Below are 7,538 nucleotides of genomic sequence, written 5' to 3' on the forward strand. Positions count from 1 at the left end.
CGTCCGGCAATGATTACCTTGATTGAGAGAAGGCAATATAGTGGGGCTAAGAATGAGAGCCCATTGAACCATTTGAAAGAATTTGAAAAATATTGCAACACTATCAAAGTCAATGGGGTCTCTCAAGAATTCATCCGCCTCAAGTTGTTCCCTTTCTCTCTAATAGGAAGATCTTTGGAGTGGCTAGACAAGGAGGTGAAGCCCAACTCCTTGAGAACTTGGGATGATGTTACAAAGGCTTTCTTGTCTCGTTTCTATCCTCAAAAGAAGACGGCGGAGGCAAGAGCTTTGATTCAAGGGTTCAAGCAAAGGCCGAGTGAAGGTCTTTATGAAGCATGGGAGAGATTTAAAGAGTATCAAAGGGAGTGCCCTCATCACGGAATCCCCACATACCAAGTGATCCAAATCTTCTATGGAGGTTTAAGTCCCCAAGGCAAGTCATGCCTTGATGGAGGGGCCGGGGGCCCTATCATGAACAAAACCGAAGAAGAAGTTGTGGACATCATTGAGGATGTGGTGACATATTATAGGGATTGGCAAGATGGGGAGAGAGACTCTTCAAGCAAACAATCTTCATTGTATTCGGTGGACCATCTCAATGCAATCAACAACCTTTCCTCTCAAATGACAAATTTAGGAAAGGAGGTCACCGCAATCAAAGCTAAGTTGGAGAGCACTTCTTCCTCTTCTCAAGCTTCTAATATTCCCTCCCAATTTAAGGGGAGAGGTACTCCTTCTAACTCTCAACCCCCTCCCTCTTAACATAATATGCCTTTAGGTTGCTTGTTTTGTGATGCATGTGGATCGTATGATCATGACTCTAGTGTTTGTCCTAATGAATGTGTTGATGAATTTGACAATGATTGTGAACATGTTAATTTTGTGTCAAACAACAATGTTCAAAGGTTTGATAATCAAAAAGGCCAATGGAATAGGAATTACCAAAACCAAGGCAATTTTGACAACTATAATCATAATGGTGGTTATAGGAACCAATGGAATCAAGGTTCTCGTGGTAACCATAACCAAGGTTATAGTAGCCAAAATCAAAGCCAAAACTATGGTAATCAAAATCATAATTATGGTAATCAAAACCAAGGTTATATAAATCATAACCAAGATAATGGAAACCATAATCATGGTGGTGGTAACCATAATCAAGGTTATGGTTTAAGTCAAAATAGGAGTAATTGGAGCAATCAAGGAAGGGGAAAGTTTCAAAACAATGCTCAAAGAGGTCCCCCACCCGGTTTTGTTCCAAAAACTCAAAATGAAAATTCCTATTCACAACCTTCTTCTCCTAGGACAACCTTGGAAGAGTTGATTGATAATCAAACCAAGATCATTAACACCTATATGACGGTTAGTGATAAGAAATTCAATGAGATGAGTCTTTATCTTGTGTCCAAGATATTGCATGTGCTAGTCTTAAGTTGAAACCAATGCATGAGTCTTTATCTTGTGTCCAAGATATTGCATGTGCTAGTCTTTCTTGTTCCATTGATGGTATGTGCATGATTAATTCTTCTACTAACAATGTTTTTGAGATTGTTGATGATGTTTGTTCAAGTATTGATGATGTTAGTGAAGAGGAATTTGTGATTCAAAATCCAAGGGATGAGAAAGATATTGGTTTTCCAAATTGGTTCAAGCTTAATTCTCATGAGGAAGAGAAAGCTTCCATGACAAAGGATGTTGAAGTCAAGCCGAAGAAAAAGGTTCGTGACTCAAAGAAGGCAAGAAAAAGGAAGAAGTTGAGAAGTGAAAAAGAAGAATTTGAAAAGAAGTTTGTGAGAGTTTCATCAAGCAACAATGAGAGGTTGCCAGGTTGAAGAAAAATTTGCTCTATCGACCACCTTGAAGAAGGTGGTGTTCTTTGATCCTCCGTGATTAGGAGGAAGGGTCGAGCTTAGGACCTTAAGCAAGCGCTTCCCGGGAGGCAACCCGGAGTTTCTAACCTTTCTCTTTGATTTTTGAATTTTCTCATTTTTTGTTTCTTTTAGTACTTTGTCTTTTCTTTTACTTTTCTCCTTATTTGGTTTTTTAGGATGTCCATTTGTGGGATTGGAATTCAACATGTATGCTTAATGGATGCAAGGTGTTCATGGCATAAATCATATTTTGTTCGATTCTAGTCGAAATTTGAGGTAAAAGGGTAAGAATCTTAGAGAGGTGAGATAGGAAATTCATATTTTGAAAAATGGAGGAAATTGATACTTAGTGAATTTTTGAGGCGTGCACATGAATTTTCAACTTTGAGGACTTTGAAAATGATTTTAGCTACTGCCTATGTTGTTCCTCATCACCATCATGATTCATGTGCGCACCAAAATAGGCAGTAAGTATCAAATTTTTGAGAAAAAGGAAGGAAGGAGCACGCACAGGGATGTGCGGCCGCACACGAGGCATGTGCGGGCGCACAGCCTGCGTGTGCGGGCGCACATCAGCTCTGTGCGGCCGCACAGATGATGGACGTGCCATTTATCTTCTTTTTCCTCCTTCTTTTCCTTCATCTCCTTCATTCTTCATCTCCTAACTCACGAACAACCCTCAAACCCTCCTCCTTGTGCGCACCTCCAACCCTCTCATTCATCATCTAAAATCACTCAAATCCTCACTAAAATCACTCCATTTTCACTCAAAATCACTCACAAATCTTTCTACACTACAAATTCCTCACAATTTAACCCAAATTTCACTCACTCTCTCTCCTACTCTTGGTGGCCGAAAATTGGGGGTTTTGTGTGGAGTTGAAATTGCTTGCTCGAAATTGGTTTATCTTGCTTCTTTTATGGTATAATCACTAATCCTTGCTTTAATTTTGCCAATTATATCATAAATTTGCATGAATTACAAATTTATATGAGCATGAATAGTGTAGTAATGATTTTGTGATTTTTGATGCTTGTTCTTGATTTTGGTTGTGATTTGGTGATATTTGTTGATTGATTTTGCATGACATTGTGTTGTTTGTTGATTTTGTAGCGATTTTCATCAATTTTGGTTGAATCCTTGTGAGTTGAATTTTTGGAACGTTGGTAGTATGTGGTGATTTCGGTATTGGTCTTGTGTTTGCTCTTGGATTGATTGAAAAGGAATTTTTCTTGGTACATTGGTATTGCTGATTGGTTTGGATTTGGTTTGATTGAAAGGAATTGTGAAATTGGAGTTTGGTGATTTTGGTAGTAAGTGGTGAATTTGGGTGTGGTGCTCTTGGTTCTTTGGTTTGCTACTTGATTGGTTGTTGGTGATCTTCTATACCTCTCACAATGTCTAAATACCTCAAGAAACTCACCAAAAAGCGAAAAACCGATGTTAGCATCGAGGAACCTCCCCGCCCAAGTACCTCCTCTAGGCCTAGTACATCATCTAGGCCTAGTACTTCCAACCCATCTTCCACTCAAACACGACCTCCAACCTCTCTTCCAAAAAAGAAAAATTTCACCGATAAACAAAAAGCCTATTACCAAAATCTGAAAGATGAAAGAACCCTCAAACAAACCCGCCATTACTTTCAACCCAATATGCTGAAGTTGGGGATTGATAATGATGTGCGGTCATTGCTTTTGAATTTGAGATTGGGGACTTTCATCGCCGATGCTTACCGCACCTACAAGGAGCCTACTTTGGAATTCTTGGCTACCTTGGAGCTTGTACCCGTTGGAGGGGTATATAGGGTGCGGTTCCAATTGTTCAACCACATTTTTGACCAATCTTTGGAGGAGTTCAACGCTGCTTTGGATTTTGATCCCCATGGGGATATTGTTAACGTTGAACACTTCATCTTCCCGGATTATGATCAAGATTCTTGGTGGGAAGACATCTCCGGTGGTAGTGAGTTCATCACCAACAGGGCTAAGATCTCGGACGTGTACCAACCTTGTCTTAGGGTTGTACACCGTCTATTGGGCTATGTCTTGTTCCCCAAGCAAGATATGGGGAAATTAAGTAAATTGGAGCTCAAAGTCCTTTGGTTATCTACTCACCCGGAGTTTGTGGGCCGGTTGAACTTGGGCTACATCTTTGCCCAATATTGCTTGGAACTCCGCAAAAGAAGGACAGGAGAGATCCCGTGTGGGGGTATGGTAACTAGGCTTGTGACTCGCCTTCGCCTCAATGATTATTTCCTATTTTGTAAGGAGATCGGGGATGCGGCTTCCATCTATCTGCATATGCAGCAATTGGGCCAAATCCAATTTATCTCCAAGGGTTTTAGTGAAGGGAGATATGAGTGTCTAAGGGGCAACGAGCATTGCTGCTACTTGCCTAACCCTAGCTTGACTTCTTTGGCTAGGATTGCCGACAATGTTTGGCATGTTCCCAGGTCCTTCCGGCATCCCAACTTTGATTCCGAGGAGGATGAAGAAGAAAATGATGAAGAAGAACAACAAAATCAACAACAACAACAACATCAACAACAACAACAACATTTTTCTCCACAACAACAAGCTCCTCATGAGCATGAGCAAGAGCAAGGGCAACATGCTTTTGCCAATGATGATTTGAGGGCTCTTAGTGAGCAAATGAGTGGATTGAAAATCCACATAGATGGCATGTACGATCAAGACTTTGGGGCTCTCTATGACCAAATAAGAGGTATTCAAGAGGTGCAACAAGGTATGTTTTCACAACAACAACAAATCTATGATGCGGAAGTTAACCGTGGGAACATTACTCCCCCGGTTAACTATCCGTATTTCCCGCCCCAACAAGGTCCTCTACCTTCGTTTGGGCATCCTTATTGGTCGGGGCCTTCTAACCCCGACACCGAGCGTCACTATTACCCGGACGAGCATGGCAACTATGATTACAAGGCTCCGGGTGGTAGTGACTATAGGGGGGATCCTAACTACCCCCATGTCCATCCCAACCACCCTTTTGAACTCACTTTGCCCGATAACTTCACCCCTCTTGCTCCTTGGCAACAAGATCTTTTCAAGGGGCATTATGGGTGGCCCGATGGGTACACCGGAGGATGGGAGCCTTACCCTCATCCCTTCGATGACCCCGAGCGCAACAGTGACCCCGATGGGGCCGGGCCTAGTGGGAGTGGTGGTGGTGATGGTAGTAGTTATTAGTTCCCTTTTAGCTTCTCATGCTTTTTACCTCCATCCCTTATATTTTTGATTCTTGCTTTGTTTTGTTTGAGATGTTGAGATGTATTTTCTATCTAGCTTGGGGGAACTAGTAACTTGCTCGGTGACCATGTTGTTGTTGTGTACATATCTTAGTTGCTGATGAGTGACATTTTTGGCACTCATTTGGTTCCTTTTTGGATGATTTTTATTTCTTTTTATCTTTCTTTTCTTTAATTTTCCTTAGTTTTATTCTTGTTTTCTTCATTTTATGCTTTTTGTAGTTAGTTTCTCTATTTTGTGCTTTTTCTAGTTTATTTGTTATTTTTCCCTTTTATTTGCTTTTTCTCCTTTGTTTGTAGGTTGTGATTGATTGTCCAAGGATTCCCGAGCTTCCTTTCCATAGTTTTCCATTGATTTTCATGCCTAAAGCTTGTGCAAGAAGTTTCAAGTCAATGTGAGGTTCAAGGAGCATGCTTCAAAGTCTTGTTTATGTCTTCTTCATGGCTCATTTTCTTCAAAATATTCAAGGAAGTTGCTGCCTACCTTGTCCTCCATCATCATCATCTAGGATGCGTGCACCTCGTGAGCAAGGGCAAAGAAGAAAGGAGGAAGTAGCAGCTCTGTGCGGGCGTACAAGAGGAGTGTGCGGCCGCACACCTGTCGTGTGCGGCCGCACATCTGTCGTGTGCGGCCGCACATCAGGTGTGTGCGGGCGCACATGCCTGGGTGTGCTCCCGTGCGCACCATTCTCTCTCCTTCGAGCGCCCGCACTGACGTGGGTCTATTTTTGGACGTCTTTCCCAACTTCTTCTTTGGATTGTTAGTTATTTCTTTCCATATTTAGAGAGAAGATGAGATCTTCAAAAAAGGGGAGAATGAGATTAGATTAGATTTTAGAGAGAGAAAACATTAGTTCTTAGCATTTTTAGAGAGAGAAAGTGTGGGTTTGATGATTGATGATTGAAGATTGCTTCATTTGATTTGATTTCTACCAAGTTTGTAAGGATTCTTTACTCTTTAATGCAATTCAATGTTTGATTTCATTAGTATTGTTGTTTGATTTGGTTAATTGATAGTTTGATTGATTTGATTGAATTTGTTGGTTTCAATTGATGAACTTGAGAATGATGATTAGTTTAGCTTTGATTTTGATGTTCTTTATGGATTGTGAGTAGTTTATTTGCTAGGGTAGTGGTGAAGCATGTATTAATGATGAATTGAGATTAATTTGGGGGAAATTGATTGAGTTGATAATGTGATTAAATTGGTTGATTGATTTTGTGCATGTGTGTGCTTGATTAGGCTTGATCACCCTTGTTATTCACACTAGATTGCATTGTGAGTTCACATTGATACGGACCATTGATTTGTGGCTTACATTTACTCGATTGAGATATCTTGTGATGTTTCCTAGCTAGTGTTTGATGTAGTTGACGCTAATTAGACCTCTAGGAGAATAGCTTGATGTACTCTCTTGGTTGCAATTTCGGTTTTCCCTCGCATTGCTTGACTTGATTGGTTAATTCCCCGAGTTGATTGAATTTCATCATTGATGAATGTGGATCCATTCCCCTAGTTCCTTAGCATTCATTTAGTACAAGTCTTTTGCATCATCTAGCTTAGCCTTAGTTTCTACCATATACCCCTTCTAGATTTCGGAATAGCTTAATTTTGGCATCGTGCATTTAACCTCCATTCCCTTGGGTTCAACCTTGACTTACCGCTACACTAAATAGGGGTTTGTTAAGTTACAAATAATGTTTGATAGGGTGGGGTGGTAGTCCAACGACCTACCGTTCTCCTCTCCATCAAAATGGCGCCGTTGCCGGGGAATGGTGCTTTGTATGCATGTTGTTGTTGAGTCTATTCCACTCTATTTGCAAAATACAAAAAGATTTTACACTTAGGCTACACTTGTAGCCGTGCTACTAATATTGTCTTTAAGTTTTGTGTGTGTAGATCCCAAGTCATGGGAAGTAATTCAAGAGTTACCTTGAAGGAGCTTGGAGTGCCCGGGGCTTATAGGTATGAGAGCGCCATAGCTCCACCTATATCACCGGAGAATGACTTTGAAATAAGTCCGGAAATTATCACCCTAATTGAGAGGAGACAATATGGTGGGGCAAAGAACGAGAGCCCATTGAACCATCTTAAGGAGTTTGAAAAATATTGCAACACTATCAATGTCAATGGAGTTTCTCAAGAGTTTATCCGCCTTAAGTTGTTCCCTTTCTTTCTCATAGGAAGATCTTTGGAATGGCTAGACAAAGAAGTGAAGCCCAATTCCTTGAAGACATGGGATGATGTCACAAAGGCTTTCTTGTCCCGTTTCTACCCACCAAAGAAGACGGCGGAGGCTAGAGCCTTAATCCAAAGTTTTAAGCAATTGCCTAGAGAGAATCTCTATGAAGCATGGGAGAGGTACAAGGACTACCAAAGGGAATGTCCTCACCACGGAAT

The 7,538-nt window shown here is 41.0% G+C and overlaps 2 non-coding genes across 2 annotated transcripts; both read right to left on the reverse strand.

Annotated features, from left to right (window-relative positions):
- Positions 1-277: 277 nt before the first annotated feature.
- Positions 278-383, reverse strand: LOC145618710 (small nucleolar RNA R71). The gene has a single exon (XR_014107976.1). It is a non-coding gene; the product is annotated as a small nucleolar RNA R71 (small nucleolar RNA).
- Positions 384-7,432: 7,049 nt separating this feature from the next.
- LOC145618740 (small nucleolar RNA R71) lies at positions 7,433-7,538 on the reverse strand. Its single transcript, XR_014107999.1, has one exon. It is a non-coding gene; the product is annotated as a small nucleolar RNA R71 (small nucleolar RNA).

This window comes from Chenopodium album, chromosome 26 (genome assembly GCF_948465745.1).
Source record: "Chenopodium album chromosome 26, dcCheAlbu1.1, whole genome shotgun sequence".
Lineage (NCBI taxonomy): Eukaryota > Viridiplantae > Streptophyta > Magnoliopsida > Caryophyllales > Amaranthaceae > Chenopodium > Chenopodium album.